The sequence below is a fragment of the Pongo pygmaeus genome, chromosome 4 (assembly GCF_028885625.2).
Source record: "Pongo pygmaeus isolate AG05252 chromosome 4, NHGRI_mPonPyg2-v2.0_pri, whole genome shotgun sequence".
Taxonomy (NCBI): domain Eukaryota; kingdom Metazoa; phylum Chordata; class Mammalia; order Primates; family Hominidae; genus Pongo; species Pongo pygmaeus.
The window spans coordinates 42330737-42355952 of NC_072377.2; the positions used below are offsets into that span (position 1 = coordinate 42330737).

General features: G+C 36.4%; 1 long non-coding RNA gene across 1 annotated transcript; it reads right to left on the reverse strand.

The window, feature by feature from the left end:
- Positions 1 to 6766: 6766 nt before the first annotated feature.
- LOC129036825 (uncharacterized) lies at positions 6767 to 24412 on the reverse strand. The gene is made up of 4 exons (XR_008502657.1): positions 24219 to 24412; positions 17539 to 17664; positions 10275 to 10384; positions 6767 to 8350 (listed from the first exon to the last, which is right to left on the reverse strand). It is a non-coding gene; the product is annotated as an uncharacterized LOC129036825 (long non-coding RNA).
- Between the last annotated feature and the right edge of the window lie 804 nt (positions 24413 to 25216).

Consider the following 25216-nt stretch of genomic DNA (forward strand, 5'->3'; position numbering starts at 1 on the left):
AAGATGTGACCTGGCTTCTCATAACAGCATACAGTCTTATGAATTCACAAAGAGATGGTCTGAAATTGGAAATTATGTTTAAGAGGGAAGCAAAACATAAAAGCTTGGAAAATTTGCAGCCTGAACATGTGATAGAAAAGAACAAGCCATTTTTTGGGGAGAAATTCAAGCCAGCTGCAGAAATTTGCATAAGTAAAGAGGAGCTGAATGTTAATAGCCAAGACCATGAGGAAAATGTCTCCAGGTCATATCAGAGACCTTCACAACAGCCCCTCCCATCACAGACCCAGAGGTCTAGGAGGGAAAAATGGTTTCATGGTCCAGGCCCAGGGCTCTGCTATTCTGTGCAGCCTCAGGACCTGGTGCCCTGTGTCCCAGCTGCTCCACTTCCAGCTGTGGCTAAAAGGGGCCAAGATACATCTCAGGCCATGGCTTCAGAAAGTACAAGCCCCAGACCTTGGCAGCTTTCATGTGGTGTTGTGTGTGTGGGTGTGCAGAAGGCAAGAGTTTGGGAGTCTTCACCTGGACTTCAGAGGATGTATGGAAATGCCTGGATGTCCAGGCAGAAGTCTGTGGCAGGGGCGGAGCCCTCATGGTGAACCTCTACTAGGGCAGTGCAGGGGGGAAATGTGGGTTTGGAGTCCCCACACAGATGCCCAGTGGGGTACTGCCTAGTCGAGTAGTGAGAAGACGGCCTGGTTCTCCACACCCCAGAATGGTAGATCTACTGTAAGCTTGCAACTTATACCTGGAGAAGCTGCAAGCACTCAACACCAGCCTGTGAAAGCAGATGGTGGGGTTGTGCCGAGCAGAGCCACAGGGGCAGAGCTGCCCAAGGCCTTGGGAGACCACCCCTTTCATCAGTATGTATATGAGACATGGAGTCAAAGGAGATTATTTTTGAGCTTTAAGATTTAATGATTGCCCTGCTGGGTATCAGATGTGTATGGGGCCTCTATTCCCTTTGTTTTGGGAAATTTCTCCCTTTCTGAATAGGAGCATTTACCCAATGCCTCTACCCACATTGTATCTTGGAAGTAACTAACTTGTTTTTGATTTTTACAGGCTCATAGGTGGAAGGAGCTTACCTTGTCTCAGATGAGACTTTGGATTTGGACTTTTGAGTTAATGATGGAATGAGTTAAGACTTTTGGAGACTACTGTGGAGGCATGATTGGTTTGGAAATGTGAAAAGGACATGAGATTTGGGAGGGCCCGGGGAGGGGGGGGAATGATATGATTTGGCTGTGTGTCCCCACACAAATCTCATCTTGAATTGTAATCCCCACATGTTGGAGGAGGGGCCTGGTGGGAGGTGATTGAATAATGCGGGTGGACTTCCCCCTTGCTCTTCTCATAATAACGAGTGGGCTCTCATCAGATCTGGTTGTTTGAAAGTGTGTGGTAATTCCGCTTCATTCTCTCTCTTCTGCTCCACCATAGTAAGATATGCTTACTTCCCCTTCATCTTCCACCATGATTGTAAGTTTTCTGAGGCCTTCCAGTCATGCTTTTCATTAAGCCTGTGCAACTGTGAGTCAATTAAACTTATTTTTGTTTTAAAAATTTTTTATTTTATTTTAAGTTCTGGGATACATGTGCAAGATGCATAGGTAAATGTTTGCCATGGTGGTTTCCTGTACCTATCAACCCATCACCTAGATATTAAGCCCTACAAGCATTAGCTATTTATTCTGATGCTCTCCCTCCCTCTGCCCCCTTGACAGCCCCCAGTGTGTGTTATTCCCCTCCCTGTGTCCATGTGTTCTCATTGTTCAGCTCCCATTTATAAGTGAGAAAATTCAGTGTTTGGTTTTCTGTTCCTGTGTTAGTCCACTGAGAATAATGGCTTCAGGCTTCATCCATGTCCCTGCAAAGGACATGATCCCATTTTTTTTGGCTGCATAGTATTCCATGGTGTATATGTATCACATTTTCTTTATCCAGTCTATCACTGATGGGCATTTGAGTTGATTCCATGTATTTGCCATTGTGAATATAGCTGCAATGAATATACACATGCATTTATCTTTATAATAGAATGATTTATATTCCTTTGGGTATGTACCCAGTAATAAGATTGCTGGGTGGAATGGTATTAGGTCTTTAGGTCTTTGAGGAATAACCCCACTGTCTTACATAATGGTTGAACTAATTTACACCCCCACCAAGAGTGTAAAAGTGTTTCTATTTCTCCACAGCCTCCCAGCATCTGTTGATTCATGACTGTTTAATAATCACCTTTCTGACTGGCATGAGATGGTATCACATTGTGGTTTTGATTTGCATTTCTCCAATGATCAATGATGTTGAGCTTTTTTTCATAAGTTTGTTGGCCACATAAATGTCTTCTTTTGAGAAGTATCTGTTCGTATCCTTTGCCCACTTTTTGATAAGGTTGTTTGTTTTTTTCTTGTAAATCCGTTTAAGCTCCTTGTAGATTCTGAATATTAGGCCTTTGTTAGATGGATAGATTGCAAAAATTTTCTCCCATTCTGAAGGTTGTCTATTCACTCTGATGATAGTTTCTTTGGCTGTGCAGAAGCTCTTTAGTTTAATTCGATCTCATTTGTCAATTTTTGCTTTTGTTGCAATTGCTTTTGATGAATTAAACCTATTTTATTCATAAATTGCCCAGTCTTAGGTAGTTCATTATAGCAGTGTGAGAATGGACTAATACACCTCCCTTCAGGGTTTTTTTGCTACCACAGGCACTCTTACATTAGACCTTACACATTATAAAAACAAAATCATCTGCAGATAATTATTAACCGTGTAGATCCCTGGCCTCCACCTAGATCACTGCAATTATTTTAGGATCCTCAGGTGATGCTAATGCAGGTGATGCATGATCATAATTTGAGAAATGATCACACTTGAGAAACAAGGCAGTGACACAGAGAGAAGGAGGTAACCCACCAATATAAACATTTAGTGAATTCCCACCTAATATGTACCTACAAAAATTAAAAATTAAAAAAATAGTTGATGCAATCAACCCATTTTCCTTCACCAGATGGAAACTCAGACATGAAAAGCAAGGCTGGTTTTTTTCATTCCAGACCTTGCTCTATCTGTTCTTCTGTTCAGCTTTGCCATCCTGGAACACCATTTTTATGTTTCTCAATTATAATTGTCCCCAGTGCTCATTTTACATATTTTCCATGTAAAAGGTTGAGGATGATGTTGGGTAGACAGAGAAGTTTCTTTTTCACCCCAAACTCTCACAAAGTGGGCCTTGGGCCTATTGTTTTTCTGCAAAGGACCTTCTTTTCCTCCGTGTGTTCATGGACTGTACTGCCTCTAACTCAAAAGAGATAAAGGGAGAGAGTGTTGAAAAGAAGGGCTGCAGATACTCCTCCTCACCAGCCTCTAATTGTTTCCAGACAGCAAGTTGCTGTGATATTTTGAAACAGCACAGAGGATTTTTCCATAGGTTGGCAGTAGCCATGGGTAAGCAATTCTCTACAGTTTTTGAGATGTATGCTTCTTCCAGTGGATGAGAATAGTATAGAAAGATACAAAGGAAATTTGGAGTCCAACCTGCCTGAGAGGCAGGCTCGTAATTTGCTTCATTGATATATCAAGATACTAGTTAGAATACAATACAAACCGATTTACTCTACCTCAATCAAATCAGACAGGCAGCCAAAGAATTCGACGAACATATTTCAATATCAAATTAAAATGTTTTGTTTCAAAGAGCAAATGCACATTGCTTCAATGGCATTGACCTCAGCAAACTTTCCCAACTCTGGCTTGTTAAACTCTCCTCTTTCATTTCTTACTATAAATAAAGATTGCTTTCAGATTGCTTGAGAAGAAATGGGAGAAAAGGGTAGTGCTAGGGCTCTGAAGCAAAAGGACATTTTAGTGGTTCTCATCAAGGGAAAAAAATCAAATTTAATTATTCTTTATTGTTGACCTAAGGAGATGGTTCCCTTGGCAACTAACATGTGAGGTGGTAGAGCTAGAAGATCTGAGCACTCCTATTCAACTTCACCCACAGCGAATTAAAAGGCTTTCAGACAAACAACAGTGATGGCACAGGAACAGCCGCCTGTCGGATGCTTAGGAGTGGTGGGGTGACAGGTAGGTAAGGCAAGGCAACTGCTCAATTGTCATCAAAGTTTAAGTGAAACAAAACATACTGGAGGCACTGTTTCATGAACATTCAAATCAATTACATTCAATGAAATCTAATTATTGTGCACTGCTATTTGTTTTCTAAGTGATTTCTTGAGGCAAAAAGAACAGAACCTTCTCAATTAGAAAAGAACTAACAAATATTTTATTAAACACCAAATGAGAATTGCACTGTGGTAGGCCACAAAATTGCAAAGAACAAATAAGATGGCTCAGGATTTTGAGAAACTTGGATACTATGAGCTGCCAATGTAAAAGAAGGTTGGCATCCCCAACCTGTCATTGGGAAACTTGAGTGCACTGCAGGCCTCTTATTAAGACATTTCTGAGAAGAAAAAAAAAATAAAATGTAGATGTTCTGAGGTGCTGTAGTGATGGAAAATAAAACGCTCAGATGCCTCCATTCCCTTCTGTGCCTACAGTAGACATGAAGTTTCAAACAAGACTTTTTTTTCTTGCTTTTCCAGAACTCTTTCCATTTTGTAAACTTAGCACTGTCAGTTCTATGGAGGCACTAGCTGCATCCAGACAACTCCATCCCTGGAAATATGTACTGACAACTCCCTTTGTTGGCTTTCTGTTGTAGAAATACAAAATTTATTGAATTTTGTGAGTTAAGATAGGAGCTTCCCATGTACAAAAATAAAATAAATTAAAATGTACATAAGTTTTATAGAATTGAATGTCATATCTTGGGTATATATAATAACCTAAAGAAATGAACTGAAATATGGTTAGTTATGTACAAAAGTGTTCATCATAGTGTGACTTATAACAGTGTAAAATTGGACATTATACACATGTCCTAATGTATAAAATTAGATAATAAATTTGGCCCCTCCATTTCCAGCTACTGAAAATCAGGTTTGCAGATATCAAAGGATATAGAAAAATGTTCAATATTGTATATTACTGTTGAATAAATAGAAAGCAAATTGTAAGATAATATAAACTAAAATATAAATAATATATGTATTCATTGAAAATCTGGAAGACTTACCCTTTACATTTTTATTTAAAAGCAATTAACTCTTATTATGGGTGAATTATGTCTGTGATTTCCAAATGTTTGACAATAGGAATGTTCTATTTTTTCCTCACTTAAAAATACTGTTGGCCAGGTGTGGTTGCTCATGTCTGTAATCCCAGCACTTTGGGAGGCCGAGGCAGGCAGATCATTTGAGTCCAGGAGTTTAAGACTAGCCTGGGCAATATGGTAAAACTCCATCTCTACAAAAACAACAACAACAACAAAATTAGCCAGGCATGGTGGTGTAGTCCCAACCACTTGGGAGGCTGAAGTGGGAGGATTGCTTGAACCCAGGAGGTCAAGACAGCAGTGAGCCGTGATCACGCCAGTGCACTCCAGCTTGGTCCACAAAGTGAGAGACGTCTTCCAAAGAAAAAAAAATTGTTTTCTTATTATTGACTTCCTTACTTATTATAGACACAAGTCTTATCAAATATGTGTCTTGCAAATATTTCCTCCCTTCTATGGCTCGTGTTTTCACTTTCATTTTCATAATATTGTCTTTTGAATAGTAGAAATTTTTAATTTCAATAAAGTAGAATTTATAAACATTTTCTTTTAAAGGTTATGCTTTCAATGTCATATCTAAGAAATCCTAGCCAAAGGTTACAAATAATTTCTCCTGTATTTTTATAAAAGTCTTATAATTTTGTTTTATATTTAGTCCTATGATGCATTTGAGTAAACTTTTGTATATTTTTCTTTAACTTCCTCTAATTTATAGTAGTCTCCTTGGTTTTTAGTTTTGCTTTTTATGATACTGACTTTTTTTTAGAAGTGAACAGACCAATTGTCTTGTATAATATCCAACATGTTGGATGTGTCTAACTGGTTTCTCATGCTTAGGTTCAGGTTAAACATTTCTGGCAAGATTAATTTACAGAAGTTTTGTACTTAATGCACAACAACAAAGGACATTAAAAAGAACTCATACTGATATTTTTAATTCAAATTTAATATTACATGGTTTTTTCTTTAGCTATTCAAAGGTTATATTTATATTTCTTTATCTCTCACAGTGAAAACCTTGGCTCCTCTTAGTAATATACTTATTTCACATACTATAAATCAAACAGTTTCAGAATTAAAACAATATTACAGCCTGCAATAAACTGTTATGTAAAGCTTAATATTTCTTTACAGTTCTTTTTTCTTTTATAATGGACCCTACTAAGATAAAACAAATGTTTTCAAAAGTATGTGAATTAATTCCTCTCCTGGCATAGCTATATTATCAATTTAATATGAAGTCAGATTCATTTTTTATCTTCATATTCAATTTTAGAGTTTGCTTTTCTAACCTTAGTTTTATTTTTAATAATTCAGTTTTATTGTTTCAATATGTACAGCATTTGCATAACTCAAATTACAAATAATATTTGAAAAATTTTATCTTTTCGCCCATTCCCATTTCTACCCAATGGATAACCATTTTCATTAGTTTCTATCTGTCCTTTCTACTTTCGTATTTGTTTTTTGTTTTCACAAAAGTAAGCAAATTTGTGATATCTATTCTCATTCCTCCTTCTTTCTTACACACATATAGCATAGCACATACACCTTTTGCACTTTGATTTTTTTTTTCAGTTAAAAATACGTTCTGGAAATCACTCCATGACAGTTCATGGACATGTCCCTCATTCTTTTTTACAACTTCATAAAAATTCATTTTGTGGATAAACCACAGTTTATTCTATTCCTTTCACATAAATAGACATTTATTTGAAAGATATAAAAATAGACACTAACTTGCTATTACTAACAATGTAACATTGAATAGCTTCCATTTTGCCCACATATATATAGAGAGAAGAATTCAAGATGAATTCATGAGGTGAGGTTGCTAGGTCAAAGGGTGATTGCATATATGGTTCTAACAGTTATTGTCACATTAATCTCTTTAGAGGCTATACCATTTTGCACTCTCACCAGCAACATAATAGAGCACCTTTTGCTTTTCAGAAAAAAATATTTAAATTAGATGCCTATGGAAGACTCATCAATATGGGAGAGAATTTCTGAAACAATGTATGCATTTATTTGTTTGTTTGTTTGTTTGTTTGTTTGTTTGAGATGGAGTCTTTTTCTGTTGCCCAGATTGGAGTACAGTGGTGCGATCTCGCCTCACTGCAACCTCTGCCTCCTGGGTTCAAGCCATTCTTCTGCCTCAGCCCGCCGAGTAGCTGGGATTACAGCTGTGCACCACCAAGACTGGCTAATTTTTGTATTTTTAGTAGAGATGGGGTTTCGCCATGTTGGCCAGGCTGATCTTGAACTCCTGACCTCAAGTGATCCACCCATCTCAGCCTCCCAAAGTGCTGGGATTACAGGCATGAGTCACCACACCCAACCTGAAATGTATGCATTTAAAGCAGCTGTAAATTGCTAGTAGGTCATACATAACTGAATATAGAGGTGTGGAAAGATAAGAAAGAAAAGCTGTAAATATATGAAAGGAGACAATGTCTGTGGATGTGATTATTATCCTAAGAGCTGACTTCCCACTCTTTTCCTGCCTTTTCACCTTCCCAAGCCAACTGCCTCTTATCCTTTCATCAAAACAATGGATTTGTGAGATGGGGAGGTGCATTTTACTCCTGAACACCCCTTAGCTTGCCTGGCTCATGAGTGCTGTCTTTGATGTTCCCAAAGGTTATAAATCATTTATAAGATCCCTTAATCAGAACCAGTGTCTGAATTCTTTACTTACCATTTCATCCCATGAACAAATTTCTGGAAATAGCTAGAGGGGCAGAGAGGAATCAGGCTGCATTCTTTTTTAAGTGAGTGCCAACTATTCAGATTAAAAAGTATGGAACTCTCTCTTTCTAGTAAAATGTCATAGAGGAAAGAAGGTCTGGGTACACAGCTACCCTCTTAGGCAAGTTCTGGGGGGTTTGTTTCCATATTATCTCTTAACCCTTCTCAGTTTTGTTCCCAGGGGAAAAGGACCAAGTTAGCTGACAGATGAGACAGAAAAATCTCATTGACCGGGCTGGGCATTCAGGATGTAGGGGTTTTGCTTTGTAACTCTAGTTTCCATCACTGTTGGTCTTCCCAGAAGCTGCTTGATTTCAGACAGAGTACTTTCTTGTTGCTGAGAAAAGAAACTGAAATCTTGCCCCAGTAGGAATAAACATTATAGTCTGCAGTCAGAAAAAAAGCACATTGCACCTGGAAAGAACAAACAATCAAAATGAGTCATTCTGTCTGGCACAGGTCCCTCATAGATGAAACCTTGATTCCTTTTTTTCAAAGTGCTGATTTTCTAACACAAATAACTCTATCCCTGTCATTTTGCAGTACTGATATGTAACAACTTTGCAGATTTAGTAATTATATGATTATATACCATTTTCTTCACCATTGACAGATTATTATAACCTTGGGAAATTGGTGGTTTTATAACTTAAATATCTTATTTTTTTATTTGATAAGTCAATTCTTCCAACATCTGAAGTCTCTTGTAAAGTTTTATTTGTAAAAATAATGTTTTACTTGTCTTTTCATATGGCCTACTTCTCCCTTGCAGTAAATGCCTCAAGTTGCAAATTTCCAGGTTCTACATTCATGATTCAGGGGGGGAGGGTAACAAAAGTCTCTGCACAGTTAGAGACTCTGCAAGGCTACCCAGACAAACTTGCCTAGTGATAAAGTTGATACGTTATCTCCTTTGATTCACTTCCTTGTATGAGCTGTTGGCCCTAAACTGTAAGAGTCCCAGCACCAAATCCCACTTAGAACCTTTATGAGGGTGAAGAGAAGGTCCATTTGCTTTTTAATATTTCTCACTTTTCTATTCCTATAGAAATTTCTTCATAGTATATTAGTGGCTAATTCATTTTAGATAAATTTTTTTTCTCCAAACTTATCTTTTAAAATAAACTGGGCCTGAAAACAAATTGAGTGAATGAAACATTTCTGTTTGAACAACTTCTCCTTCCATTATGGAAGGGACAGCATAAGAGCCCTAGGTACCTAGGAAAATGGGGACAAGGGAAACTGGGGGCACAACATCACATATCTTCCAATTTTGCAAGACTTGGTGTCTGTACCAACTGAATCTGACAATGTGCATGGTGGGTTGGAAGGCCCTTTTGCTGGTAGGTTTTCCAACTCTGACACCAAGGAGTTATTCTGGGATTTTGAAGTAAAAAGGAAACTAAAGCACCTGATCAATTGATTGAAGAACTGCAACAATGAAAGGCATGATCTAGGCCCCAGTAGTTTTCCCAGTGAGTATAGTAAGGCCACAGCCCCGTTGTTCTGCCCTAGCTGTAAATAGTTATTGAAACAGAAGGTTTCCTGAGCAATGCAGACTGTCTTTCTGCTGAGTGTTGCTCTTTGCTGGCCTTCCTAAGGAACTGGTGATGTGTGAGAATGAAATTGTCTTTCATCACCTCTCATTATTTTTTCCATGTTCTAAAAACAGTTGTCTAGACTGTTAGTTTCCGCCATGCCTGGCCATATTCTCCCAGCCTGAGAGAGCTCCTTGGGAGCACAGAATGAACATGACAATTTTATATTTTACTTTTACAAGCCATCTGCTCTTGCATTTGTGTGAAGACCATTGGAATCAATGGGGAAGTCAGTGCTTTGCTTTATAGGCTCGGTCTTAACAGAAAAAAGGGAAGAAAGAAAATTCTTCCCAGTGGGAATATGTGGCCTAATTAGACACTGAATTAACCAGAGTCAATTAATTTAGGGGTATAATCTGACAAATCATTTAATACTGAACATATTGCTTGAATAGCATGAAGTCAGTTAAATGAAATAGATAGAGCTTACCATTAATTCCTTGGTCCTGAGATAACAGTAAGGAAAATAAAAAGAAACATGACACTTCAAACTCTATAATCTCCAAACCAAACTCATCATTTTTGCCATATGAACTTTTCCACCTCCCAAGTTCCTAGCTCAAGAAACAGCACTATCATTTATTCAGTTTGCTTAAGCCAGAACCTGGGCACCATCGCTTCCTTCTCTCATCCCAATGTATAATCTCAATTAATTGACTTTCTTAGAATCTCTCAGATTCATTCCCTGCTCTTCATCATTCTTTGCTATATCCCCTATGGAAGCCACCATCATGTCTTACCTGGATATTGCAATAGTCTTAAGAGTAGTTTCTTTCTACTCTCATTCTTGTTTAGTTATCCAAATTCTTCCTCCAAACTATCCATTCATAATGCAGCCAGAATGATGTCTCTAAAATAAAGTATGATCACATTTCTCTTTTAAAATCTTTTAATACTTCCAATCATTCAGTGAATGAACTCTAAAATGCCTTAGCATCTCTATTGATTCTCTCCTATATCTACATAGTGGTCCTGTATGGCCACTATTTGCACACACATACTGTGCTCTTCATATTCCTTTATCACACCCCCACACTCTCTCACATCCAGGATTTGACTTGCCCTTGTTTGTCTTAAGCTATATCTTAATCATTCTCTCAGTCTCAGCTAAAACTTCACCTCACCTGGGCATCATTTTCTGATTCTAGACTGAGTTAGGTGCTCCTGAAGTATATTACCAAAGCACTCTGAATTTCCTTATTAAATACTCATCACTTTTATTTGTGATCAAAGAACTTCAATTTTTGTCCTTGCTGGACTGAAAGCTTTGGAAACGGCCTATATCTGTCTTGTTTATGACAAATACTAAATAATTATGGGAATAAATAAGTAAATGAACAATGCCTGGAGATTTTGCATGAATAATGGCCCAAAGTCACCATTTTAAGATAACATGAACAAAGTACAATTTACACAACAATGCACATTTTATGTGTGCAGTTCAATGAGGGTTTAAAACTATATAGACTCAGAGCTGGGCATAGTGGCTCATCCTGTAATCCCAGAACTTTGGGAGGCTGAGATGGGAGGTATGACTTGAGGCCAGGAGTTCAAGACCAGTCTGGGCAACATAGTGAGACCCCATCTGTACAGACACTTTAAAAAAAAAAAAAAAAAAAGCTAGTTGTGGTTATGTGCACCTGTAATTCAAACTACTCAGGAGACTGAGGAGAGAGGATTCCTTAAGCCCAAGAGTTTGAGGCTGCGGTGAGCTATGATAGCACCACTGTGCTCCAGCCTGGGTAACAGAGCAAGACCTTGTCTCTAATATATATATATCTAGATCTATCTATCTATCTATCTATCTATCTATCTATCTATCTGTCCAGAACATGTCTATCACTACAGATAATTCCCTTATGCTCCTCTGCAATAAATTCACCCTTCCTGCCCCCACTTTTGGTAACCACTGATATTATTTTTATCACTACAGATTGATTTTGCACATTCTTGAATATAATATAGGTGGAAAACAGGGAGTGTACTCTTGTATTTTTTTTTCACACAGAATAAAATTTTTGAGAGTCACCCATGTTGTTGCATTTATCACTAGTTTGTTCCTTTTAACTGCTGAATGAAATTTTGTTGAATGGATATGTCATGTTTTGTTTTCCATTCTCCTACTAATAAACATTTGAGTGGTTTCCACATTTTAGCTATTATGAATACAGCTGCTCTGAACATTTATGTACCAATTGTTTTGTAAGGATGTATTTTTATTTCTTTTGATTTCTAATTACTCCACATCCTCACAAACATTTGATATTTTCAGTCTTTTAAATTTTATGTCTTCTGATGGGCATGAAATGGTATCTTACTATGGTTTTCATTTTCATTTCTTAGATGATGATGATGATGATGATGATGATGATTATTTGAGATGGAGTCTCACTCTGTCGCCAGGCTGGAGTGCACTGGCTTGATCTTGGCTCACTGCAACCTCTATCTCCCAGGTTCATACAATTCTCCTGCCTCAGCCTCCCAAGTAGCTGGGACTACAGGCGTGCGCCATCATGCCCAGCTAAATTTTTTTGTATTTTTAGTAGAGAAAGGGTTTCACCATGTTGGCCAGGATGGCCTCAATCTCCTGACCTCGTGATCCACTCGCATCAGCCTCCCAAAGTGCTGGGATTACAGGAGTGAGCCACCACACCTGGCCCAGATTATTAATGATGCCGAGCACGTTTTTATGTGCTTATTACCAATCCAAGCATCTTAATTTGTAAATGTCTATTCATGCCTTTGCACATTTTGAGATTGTTTTTTGTCTAATTATTGAGTTGAGAAAGAGAGTTACTTTAAAGTTTTCCATCAGTTGAAGACTTGCCTTTTCATCTTCATATTTTTTTACAGTGTCTGGAAGAGGATAAGGTTTTAATTTTAAATAAGTCCAATTTATCAATGCTTTTTAAAAAAGGTTCATGCTTTTTTGTGTCCTAAGAATATTTTTCTACTCAAAGGTTGGAAATATTTTCTCTGAAGTTTTTTTTCAGAATTTTCATAATTCTAGCTTTCATTTTAGATATATGATATTTATCAAATTACCTTTATGTGTGGCATGAGAAAAAAGTAAAGATTTATTTTTTTATTTTTTTGAGATGGAATTTCACTCTTGTGGCCCAGGCTGGAGTGCAATGGCATGAACTCGGCTCACTCCAACCTCCGCCTCCCAGGTTCAAGCAATTCTCCAGTCTTAGCCTCCCAAGTAGCTCGGATTATAGGCGCCCACCACCATGCCCAGCTAATTTTTGTATTATTATTTTTAGTAGAGAGGGGGTTTCACCATGTTGGCCAGGCTGGTCTCGAACTCCTGACCTCAGGTGATCCAACCATCTTGACCTCCCAAAGTGCTGGGATTACAGGCGTGAGACACCACACCCAGCCAAGAGTAAAGATTTATTATTTCCACATGCATATTCAGTTTTTCTAGTGCTATTTATTGTATTGTGTGTGCCTTCGTCAAAAACCAAATGATTATATGTGGGTTTGTCGATTTCTAGATTATATTCTACTCCATCGAATTATATTTCTACTCCGAACATAAGCTTTTTAGTTTAATATAGTCCAATACCATACTGTTCTTTTAAGCTTTATAGTTAATTATTGAAATCCAGTTGGATAAATTCTTCAACTTTTTTCTTTTTTTTCAACATTGTTTTGACTATTTAAGGTCTTTTGCATTTTCACACACATTTTAGGATGAGCATGTCAATTTCTACTTCAAAAGCCTCTTAAATTTTGATTGGTATTATAGAAATCTATAAATCAATTTGGGGAAATGTATATCTTAACAGTATTAAGGGATCTAGTCTATCAATAAGATATAGAATTTCATTTATCTAGATAGATATTCAATAATTCAGTAATATTTTATAGATTTAATGTGGAAGTCTTGTACACTATTTTTTCTTGGTATATAATATTATACTTATTTATGGGGTACCTGTGATATTTTATTACAGGCATAAAATATATAATGGTCAAGTGAGGGTATTTGAAATACCCCTCACCTTGAATATTTATCATATCTATGTATTGAGAACATTTCAAGTCCTCTCTTCCAGCTATTTTGAAATATACAACACATTGTTGTTAACTAAAGTCACCTTATTCTGCTATCAAACATTAGAACTTATTTCTTCTATCTAACTCTATGTTTGTACCCATTAACCAATGTCTCTTAACACTCCCTCTCCTTCTGAGACACTCCTCTCAGTTGCTGCAAGTGACGTAATTTCATTCTTTTCTATGGCATGATTTCATTCTCCATATTATTCTTTTTAATGATAACACAGTATTCTATTGTGTATATATATCCCATTTCCTTTATCCATTCGTCTATTGATGAACATTTCGCTTGATTCCACATTTTTGCTTTTGTCAATAGTACTGCAGAAATCATGAAGATGCTGGTATCCCTTTGGTACACTATTTTCCTTTGGATACGTAATCAGTAGAGGGACTGCTGGACCATATGGTAGTTCTATTTTTAGTTTTTTAAAGAAAAATCTGTATTGTTTTGTATTCTGGCTGTACTAATTTACATTCCCACCAAAGTGTATGAGTTCCCTTTTCATCACATCATCACCAGCATGTTTTTCAAAATCTTTTTGATGATAGTTATTCTAACTGGAATAAGATAATATCTCTTTGTGGTTTTGATTTGCATTTTCATCACGACTAGTGATGTTGATCATTTTTACATGTATCTGTGGTCCATTTGTATCCCTTCTTTTGAGAAATGTCTATTGATGTTCTTTGTCCACTTTTTAATTGGGTTTTTTTTTCTTTACTGTTGAGTTTCTTGTATATTCTTTTCATTAGTCCTTTGTCAGATGAATACTTTGCAAGTATTTTCTCCCATTCAACAATAGGTTGTCTCTCCATTCCATTAACTGTTTCCATTGTGAAGAAGCTTTTTAGTTTAATACAGTCCAATTTGTCTACATTTGTTTTTGTGGCCTGTGTTTTTGAGGTCTTAATCATAATATTTTTGCCTAGACCAATGAACTAAAGTGTTTCCCTATGTTTTCTTCCAGTAGTTTAATGGTTTTGAGTTTTTTTGCTTAAGTCTTTATCTATCTTTGGTTGCTTTTGTACATGGTGAGAGGTAGGGGTCTAGTTTCTTTCTCCTGCATATAGATATCCAGTTACTATAGCATTGTAATATATTTTGAAGTCAGGTAGTGTGATGCCTCCAGCTTTATTCTTTTTGCTTTAGATAGTTGAGTTCTTTTTTGTTTCATACAAATTTTAGGATTTTTTAAAATTTCTGTAAAATATAACATTGGTATTTTGATAGCAATTGCACTGAATATGTACATTACTTTGGGTAATACAGTCATTTTAATGATTCTAATTTTTCTAATTCATGAGCATAAGATGTCTTTTCACTTATTTGTGTACTATTCAATTTCTTCAGTGTTTTGTAGTTTTCCTTGTGTAGGTCTTTCACTTCCTTGGTTAAATTTATTCCTACCTATTTTATTTTATTTATCTATTATAAATTAGATTATAAATGAGCTTGCTCTCTTAATTTCCTTCCCAGCTACTTCATTATTTGCACATTGAAAGACCACTCATTTTTGTATGTTGATATTGTACCTTGCAACTTTACTAAATTTATTTATTAGATATAAGAGTTTACTAAATTTATGTATTAGATATAAGAGTTTTTTGGTGGAGTCTTTTGTTTTTTCTACATATAAGATCATATCAACAACAAAGAGGGACAGTTTGACTTCTTTTGCAATTTGGATGCCTTTTATTTTTCTTGCCTGATTTCTCTGGCTAGGATTTCCAGCACTAGGTTGAACAGGAGTGGTGAATCAGGCATCCTTTTCTTGTTCCAATTCTTAGGGAAACAGCTTTCAGCTTTTCCCTGTTCAATTAAATGCTGACTGTTGGCTTACCATATATAGCCTTTATTATGTTGAGGTATATTCCTTATATACCTACTTGTTGAGACATTTTGGGTTTGTACATGTTGAACTATCCTTGCATCCCTGGGATAAACCCTACTACATTGTGGTGTATTATTATTCTGATGTGCTGTTGGATTTGGTTTACTAATATTTTGTTGAGAACTTTTTGCATTTATGTTCATTAGGGATATTAGCCCATAGGTTTCTTTTTTTTTTTTTTCCTTGCATCCTTGTCTGATTTGGAATCAGGGTAATGCTGACCTCATGAAATAAGTTAAGGAGAATTCCCTCCTGTTTAACTTTTTGGAATAATTTGGGGAGGACTAGTATAGTTTTCTCCATAAGCTTGGTAGAATTTACTAGTGAATCCATCTGGTCCTGGGCTTTTCTTTGTTGGAGACTTTTAATTGCCAGTTCATTCTTACTACTTGTGATAAATCTATTCAGGTTTTCTATTACTTCCTGATTCAATCTTGGCAGGTTGTATGTTTCCAGGTATTTATCCATTTCCTCTGTTTTCCAGTTTGCTGTCATATAATTGTTCATAATAGTATCTGCTGATCTTTCTTATTTCTGTGATATCAGTTGTCACGTCGCTTTTTTCATTTCTAATTTCCTATATTTTATCTTCTCTCTTATTTTCTCGATTAGGCAGTTTCTCTGACTCTTGAGTCAGGTGCCTGTGCAGCTTCATGACGAAGCCTGTCAGCTTCCTTGGTAGGTCATCAGTGTCAATGAGCTTATAGGCAGAGGTAGATTTGGCTTCTGATTTCTCTTGATGAACTCCAGATTGTACTGGAGCTTCAGCTGCATCCTACAAATTTTGACATATTGTATTTTCATAATCATTCAGTTAGAAATCATAATTCCTTATGATTTTTTCTTTGACCCATAGATATACATCATTTTATTTGAAAATATTTGAGAATTTAAAGAAAATATATTTAGTAAGACTTTATTTCTTATTTAATTATGATGTAGTCAGAGAATATCAATCTTTTAAAATTTATTGAGATATGTTTTTCATCTAAGATATTGTCTTTCTTGGTTAACACTGTATGTGTACTTTAAAAGACTATGTATTCTGGAGCTGTTAGGTATATGTTCTATAAACATCAATTAAGTGAAATTGTCTCATAGTGTTATTCAGATCTACTGTATCCATAATCATGTCTTTGGTCTAGTCATTTTATCAGTTATTGAGAGGGGCTTATTAAAATTCCCAATTATGGCAGTAAATTTTTCTATTTCTGTCTTAAGATCTATAAATTTTTTATTTATAAATTTTAAAACTTTGTTGATTGGACCATCCATATTTAAGATTCTTGAATCTTCCTGATGATTTTATTTTACATTATTAAATGGCCCTTTATCATTTTCAAAACTTTTAGTCTTGATGTTTAGTTTATCTGATATTAATACAATTGCCCAACTTCCTTGTGTTTTCAATCTATTCGTGTCTTTAAATTTTGAGCGTGTCTCTTTTAGGCAGAATGTAATTTGGTTTTACTTTTTCATCCAGCCTGACAATCTCTGCCTTTGAATTGGAGTGCTTAGGCCACTAATATTTGCTATAATTATTGATATGATTTGGTTTATATGTACCATCTAGCTATTTCTTTTCAATTTGTCCTATCTGTATGTCTGTCTCTCTCTTGTTCCTTTTCTGTCTTCTTTTGTTTTTATCAGTTTTTTATTATTTTATTTTTTGTTGTTATTATCTATACATTATTATTTTTAGTGGTTTCTCTAAAGTTAATAATATATTTCTTAACTTATTCAAGTCTATTAACAGTGAATACTGTACCATTTTACACTTCACACTTTCCAGTTCAGCCATGGAATAACCTTACAATACTCTACCATGGTTTTTCTGGTGACTCATTTGAATGCCTGACGTGTTACTAAGGTGTTGAACATCTCTTTCTAGTCTGGCTAGGCCAGCACTTCAATGTTCTCAGCACTTCTGGCTCACTAGCATCTCTGTTCCATTCTCCACTCTTTGGTAAGCCTCACACAATTCATCTTGCTCATGTGAAGCCCTATCCTTGGTCAAAAACTTATGCAGAACTCCTCCTACCCCCATTTACGTGCAGACTCTGCAGCCCCCTCCTCTCTGGAGCTTCCAGCTGCTACAGCTTCCTCAAGTTAGCAAGACCATCTTGTTTTGCTGATTTCAGCTTGCTGGGTTTCAGTACAGATAGTCCTAGCCAGGGAGATAGGAGAAATGTGAGATTCCCTTTGGTAGTTTCCATTCTTTCAAAGACTTCAGTCATGTATAGCCTGTTGTCTAGTTTTACATGTGTATAATGTAGATGGGCTAGTCCAGTACCCATTACAACGTAGTAATCAAAACCAAGAGGCGTTGGGCACTTTTTTGTAACGAATGTAATATGCTTTAGGGGAACAGGCTTACGACATATTTAAGTTAGAAATTTGTAGTTTAATTGCACTTTGCTTTCTATAGGACTCATCTAAGAGTCCCTATTGATGCAACTTGAATTTAGGAAGATCATAGAGGTTCTTGAAACATTCTGAAAGAATTTTATTTTTGAAATTCTGAACATTTTAGAATTTTCTCCACAGTTTATCTAGGATTGCTTACCTTTTTTGCCTTCTTTATTTTCTTTTTTACCTTCATGTTTTTCCTTGTCTTTTTAGTTAACAAATACTTGTGCAGCACATAGTATGGACCTGGCATTATTCTAAATACTTAATAGATATTTATTTAATTTTCAAGTGCGATGGATGAAGTAAAAACTGGAGTGGTAGTTGCAAAGGAAATATTCCTTCTTTATCATTTGTTTTTCTTCTACAAAATAAAATAAATTATTTGTATTGTCCTCTTCCCCTGCTTCTTTTTAAGTCTATTTGAAAATAGTGAAAACAACCACCTGTAATCTTTTTTTGAAAAAATGTAGAACAATTAGTAGCAACTTCTTTTTGGTAAAAACATCGGCAATTAACTCCTTTTTATGCTTTACCTCGTCCTTTGGAGACTTGGAAAAATTCTTCCTATTCCTCATATTATGTGACTAATTTCAATACAGGACAAAACTTCGTCTTTTTTTTTTATTATTTCTTTTTAAAAACTTCCAAACTAGACAGATCTGGTCATTTAAGTTATAGTTCAAGTAGTGGTTATTTAGGAAAAAAAAGTTTTTTGAATATAGGACTAATTCAACTATTTATAAGAGCCTGCCTGGATTTTTTTTAATGTTACTTTTTTTCTAGCTCTGGAATTGCAATCAAAATGCCCAAGAGAAGTGTGAAAACATGACTGTCAATATCCAGATGATCCGGTCTAAAAAGTAGAATAAGTTGAAGGAAAACCAGACCAAACCAAAACATTGCCACCATTCTCTCTTATGTTCTACAATTAAAACACTCAGTGTTTGCATGCTTTTTCTGTATCAGGACAATACTCTCTTCAGAATATATAGCATGTTAGTTCCCAAAGAACAAAGTGATAAAAAATCATTTTATCTATAGCAGCAAGGACACCAAAATGTAAGGGGACATTCCAGCCTCGACTTTGGCCTTTGCAGTGCAGATGCTCACAGATGGCAGTCCCAAAAGTAAGTTTTTACTGTGACTGTAAAGCCTCATTCCTGGTCCATGCATATTGCTGTGAGACATTTATAAATTAATTAATGGGCATATTGTTACCCTAGGTGAGATGGAAAATATTTCTTATATAAGACCTGCTCTAGAGGTGGTCTTCTTCTTTCTTGGACTGGAATTTTTATATGCCTGCCAAAGCTAATATGCCTTTTTGAGAGTCAGAGATAGTCCTCACAGGGGAGTTGGGATCGTTGTTCACATACAGACACCACCTTAGGACCTACTCTCATGCTTTTCCCACTGCCTGGGACAATTGTCCTCCTTACTCCTCATGGATCACATCCTTAGTTCTCCATTTAAAGGCCACCTCCTCATAGGTGCCTCCCTAAATCACCCCAATTCAAATGGATCCTCCAGATATATTCTCTCATAGCCCTGTGTTCTTGTCCTACAAAACATTTGTCACACTATGCAAATATGTCATTTTTGTTTGTTTATTTGCTTATTGCTTGCCTCTCTATGAAGCCAGGAACTATTTCTGTTTGACCACAGCATCTATGATTTCTAGTATAGATACTGGCCCATAGTGGGCATTCAGTAAATACTTGTTTGCTGAATGAATGAATCACCTTTTCTCTACCTGCTCCCCCACAGGGGATATGGCAGTCATGCGGAGACAGCTTCAACAGCCAGACAGAGGACAAGGCAAATTCATCTTATTCAAACCTATGTTGAAGACTTATAATAGCACCCCATGGAAAAGGTCACAAACATACAGGGCAAACAGTGAAAAGCAAGGTTAACTTTGGCAACCAACTAAAGAAAGCAAAACCTCACACAAGCCACATTTACCAAGGCACCTGGTATAAAGCCAGGGGAAAGGGCAGGGCTTTTACTGCTCATTTTTTACAAACCGAGGTTTTAAAAAAGTGAGGTTCTTATATGCTAGTATTAATATCTTCCTCCCTGTGAGTAGGATGATGAAAGTAACCAGTAGAGAGCAAAGTAATACCAAAGAAAGTCAGCTTACTGGGATAAGAGCTTCCAGAGTTAAGGCACAGAGGAAGGCATCTTGACACCTTCTCTCAGCTAAGTGGGGAAACACTTGCCTGAGTAAGTAGTCTCAACTGAAAATTGAGTATTCAACGAAAAGAATGTATTAAACAAAAATATCTCACTATCTTTTCAGTGTAACAGGGAACTTTTGGAACAAATATGCCCAATTCTAATCCAGGGACGGCAAAGAAATTTTATTTGGTGGGCTAAGTCTGACCCATTGGCCGGCCATGGCTGCCCAAGGTGCTAGACTGTAAGAAATTCTAAAGGTGAGTCCTGGACACAAGGAGGAAATGAGCCAGGACCAGTTATTGAAGACTAATGGAAAGAGAGCAGGGAATTAAAATATTCATGCCACACTGTTGCTATTACCAGTAAAACTAAAAAACAGATGGTTCTAAAAATAGAGGTTTCAAATTAGACTTACCTGCTGGTACCATGAGGGCCAACTTAAGGGGGGAAGTATCACCATGCAGGCAGAGTCTAGTGTTAACATAATCATTAGTTTTTCCCTATCCCATTTTTCCTATCACATGAAGAACTCACTTCATTCACTCAGAATGCATCCTTTTCTCTTTTTGGTGCTGCCTTTCATCTGTGTGATCCTTGCTCCCCACCTAGACCAACTAGATTATTGTAGGTCTTCTGCAAATTCCTAGTGTACTCGTACATGGAACATCATTGCTCTGGGCCTCAAATGCAATGGTCGAAAGAGAATATTGACTTAGATAACCTATATAGTCCTATCCTCAGAATCTAAATTCTTTGATTACTGGTATCTCTCATGATTGCATTTAGGAAATGTGGGACTCTTTCCATTTTTTTTACTCAAGAAAACAGGACAACTCCAAAATCTGATTTTAACAGAAGCTGAGTCATAGACAGGCTACTGCTTTTCAGAACACTTAATGAAAAATCGGCTTCAGGAACAGGGCTAAGTTCATAATTCCTAGTCCTGAGTCCAGGTAACTGGACCATTCATGTTTTTTAGGAAAATATGTTTTTGACTTATAAATAATTTTTAAAGAACTAACAATAAAGCAATAAAAATGCAAAAACTTTGTATGTTTGTGTTTGTTTTCTTTCATAGTTTTTCTTTTTATTATTATTATTCTTTAAGTTTTAGGGTACATGTGCACAACATGCAGGTTTGTTACATATGTATACATGTGCCATGCTGGTGTGCTGCACCCATTAACTCGTCATTTAGCATTAGGTATATCTCCTAATGCAATCCTTCCCTCCTCCCCCCACCCCACAACAGTCCCCAGAGTGTGATGTTCCCCTTCCTGTGTCCATGTGTTCTCATTGTTCAATTCCCACCTATGAGTGAGAACATGCGGTGTTTGGTTTTTTGTCTTTGCGATAGTTTGCTGAGAATGATGATTTCCAGTTTCATCCATGTCCCTACAAAGGACATGAACTCATCATTTTTTATGGCTACATAGTATTCCATGGTGTACATGTGCCACATTTGCTTAATCCAGTCTATCATTGTTGGACATTTGGGTTGGTTCCAAGTCTTTGCTATTGTGAATAGTGCTGCAATAAACATAGATGTGCATGTGTCTTTATAGCAGCATGATTTATAATCCTTTGGGTATATACCCAGTAATGGGATGGCTGGGTCAAATAGTATTTCTAGTTCTAGATCCCTGAGGAATCGCCACACTGACTTCCCCAATGGTTGAACTAGTTGATAGTCCCACCAACAGTGTAAAAGTGTTCCTATTTCTCCACATCCTCTCCAGCACCTGTTGTTTCCTGACTTTTTAATGGTCACCATTCTAACTGGTGTGAGATGGTATCTCATTGTGGTTTTGATTTGCATTTCTCTGATGGCCAGTGATGATGAACATTTTTTCATGTGTCTTTTGGCTGCATAAATGTCTTCTTTTGAGAAATGTCTGTTCATATCCTTCGCCCACTTTTTGATGGAGTTGTTTGTTTTTTTCTTGTAAATTTGTTGGAGTTCATTGTAGATTCTGGATATTAGCCCTTTGGATTAAAGACTTACATGTTAGACCTAAAACCATAAAAACCCTAGAAGAAAACCTAGGCATTATCATTCAGGAAATAGGCATGGGCAAGGACTTCATGACTAAAACACCAAAAGCAATGGCAACAGAAGCCAAAATTAGACAAATGAGATCTAATTAAACTAAAGAGCTTCTGCACAGCAAAAGAAACTACCATTAGAGTGAACAGGCAGCCTACAGAATGGGAGTTTTTCTTTAAAGGAGTGTTTCATAGAAGTTAAAAAACAATTTATCCTCCTTAATTGGTTCTTGCTGCTGAGATATATTCATCCTTCCTTTTTTAGATAAACAGCTGAACAATATTCCATATAAACCTATGCTGGGTTACAGTCCTCATGTGACATGAACAGGCTCTAAATCTTAGTGCAGGGCAAACAAGAATCATCTGTCATACTGAGTACATTTAATCAGGCTTTCCTAAATATTAATTTTCTATTAATAAGATATAAGTTGAGGCATTGACAAAGGAATTTACATAAATTTCCTCGGATTCATATTGTTTATTTCTAAAAAATTAAAAGGATTTTTCCATAAAATCTGAAAAAATATTTTGGGTGTACTAGATAATGTATAGTATATTGTAGCAATGATGTTACTAGTTACATTGTATGTAATTAGTAATTAACTAAGTTTTTGGCTTTTGTTCTTGTCACTCATCAGGATTAATTAGTTGTGTACAAATTTAGTTAACTAATAAGTTAATTAACTAATTAGTTAATTCATTAATTACTAATTACATACAATGCCTCTGCTTTAAACTTGTTGGTGCTATCCCACTGTCTGTAAGATTAAAGCTCAATCAAGTTCCTTAAAATGGTTTACAAGACCTATTTTCACCTGCTAATTTCTACCTCCCTAACTTTGTATCTCCTTTGCCTTGCATCATAATCACGAAAAATACCAAATTGCTAGTAATTCTCAGCTCATCAGCCATTCCTTTCTTTCTTAACTTTGGCCGTGTGGCCCTCTCTGCTTGGAATGGCTCCTTCTCCCTTCCTTGCCTGATAATTTCAATGTATCCCTAATCAGCGCCTCCTAATGCCACATCTCCAATCATGCATGGTAGATACTCCTCCTATATGTCATAAATTGCTGAGTTTCTATCTTTATCACTATGCAAATAAGTGTAAGTATTTTATATATGAATCTCTCTCTCTGCAACATAGGCACTTCTCAAGGTAGTGAGCAGTGTATTGTTACTCTTTTCATACTCAGTGCCATATCATTGCCAGTGTTTGGCTCATCAGAGGTGCACAGGAAATGTTAGCTGGTTGAATAAAGTATTGAATAGTGAAAAGTCATCATCTCAGATAATGAAGGTGAAAAGTATACAATAACTAATTCATGGTGATAAGCCACAAGAACAAAAAACAAAACTTTATGTGATTACTTACTTATTACACAGTTTATAGTAGAAATAAGATGAGAAAATCTCTATGCAGAAAATAGAAAAGAACTGAAGCTGGTTTGATGTCACTTTGGTTCCTTGATTCACCCTCCTCTTCTCTACACGACAGCCATGTCACTGTCCTTCTTTCCCTGATTCCTTCTCTTATAATCAGATCATCATTTCACGACCACCTTTTTTCACAGCTAACTTTCCTTCTTCTCAATATTTATACAATCCTCTGTTTATGCTACTGGCTTGATATTTAAGTATAACCTTGAACTCTTAGATATCTTTTCTGTGTCCTGTTTTTTCTATTAGATCATAACCTCATGAAAACATGTTTCTGATACATTTGCTTTCTCTGTAATATCTGGCAGTGAGTCTTACAGATGTAGAATGTCTTGCAAACATGTAATACATTCATTATGTGACAACATTGGAGAAGAAAGAGCTAGAATTGAGAATCAAGAAATCTGAGGAAAAATACTAAGCTTTGGGACCTCGGGCAAATTATTTAACTTCTGTAATCCTCAGCTTTATGGTATGTAACAGAGTGGATGTGAGGAGAGCATGAGATCATGTCTGTATAGAGCTTCATCAACTGTGGACTGCCCTTCAAATAATCAGTAATTCTCTTAGCTCATTTTCTGTTGATGTAACTGAATACTTGAGACTGGATAATTTATAAAGAAAATGAAGTTATTTCTTTACCATTTTGGAGGCTAGAAAGTTCAAGGTCTAGAGGCTGCATCTGCTGAGGGCCTTTTTGCTGGTGAAAACATTCTGGAGAGTCCTGAGGCATTGCAGGGCATCAGTGTCTTCCCCTGTGAGGACTTTGCATCAAAACTGTTGAATTGAGTAAGACTTCACCTTTTTTTGTATCACAGAGCTCTGACTCAAAGAGTCATTAACAAATCCACCCATGAACTTTAGGAAGTTTTTTAAATGAAAGCAGGACCAAAACCCAGCTGGATTTGAGTCTCAGAGCAGAGGGCATACAGGGAATAGTGATACTTTCAGAGAAACTCAGTTGAATCTTAAAGAGATAATACCAGTGGCCAAACTGTATCACTAAAATCGCTTCTTTATTAGGATTTTCTCCCTAATCTGGAAAATAATAAGGGCCCTGACATAACTTACCCAGAACATTATTTATAGTTATTTGTTTAATTAAAGATGAGGGAAAATCAATTCTACCACTACATGCAATATTTTGGTAAAGATTGTCTGCTTAAAAACAAACCACATGCACTTCATTTGGACTTACTTTCAAGAAAATATTCAGAAAGAAACTTACCAAAAGGGACATAATGTTTTCTTCCACTACTCCTAAAAATAGTAGAGCTCTAAACTTTGCTCATTTCTTATTCCAAGATAAAAGTGTTAACAGATATATACAAGCCATAGGCAGGCTTTGAGATTTGCTGTGGTTGTTTCTGTTTGTTTGTTTTTTAAAATGAGAGATAGAAGGGGAAAGAAGAGAGAAATTTGGCACTTTTCTCAGCAGTGGTTTAGTGTTGTGCCTTCTTCCCATTCTTTGGCTTATGATTTGGAAAAGGCAAAAGCAGCTAGCCAGGAGGACTTGACACCCAATTCCATTCATAGCAGCAGCTGCTGCAGACCCCAGGTGAGAGAAATTTTCATTTCTATGCTGACTCTGTACTAGTCCGTTTTCACGCTGCTATAAGGAACTGCCTGAGGCCAGTGCA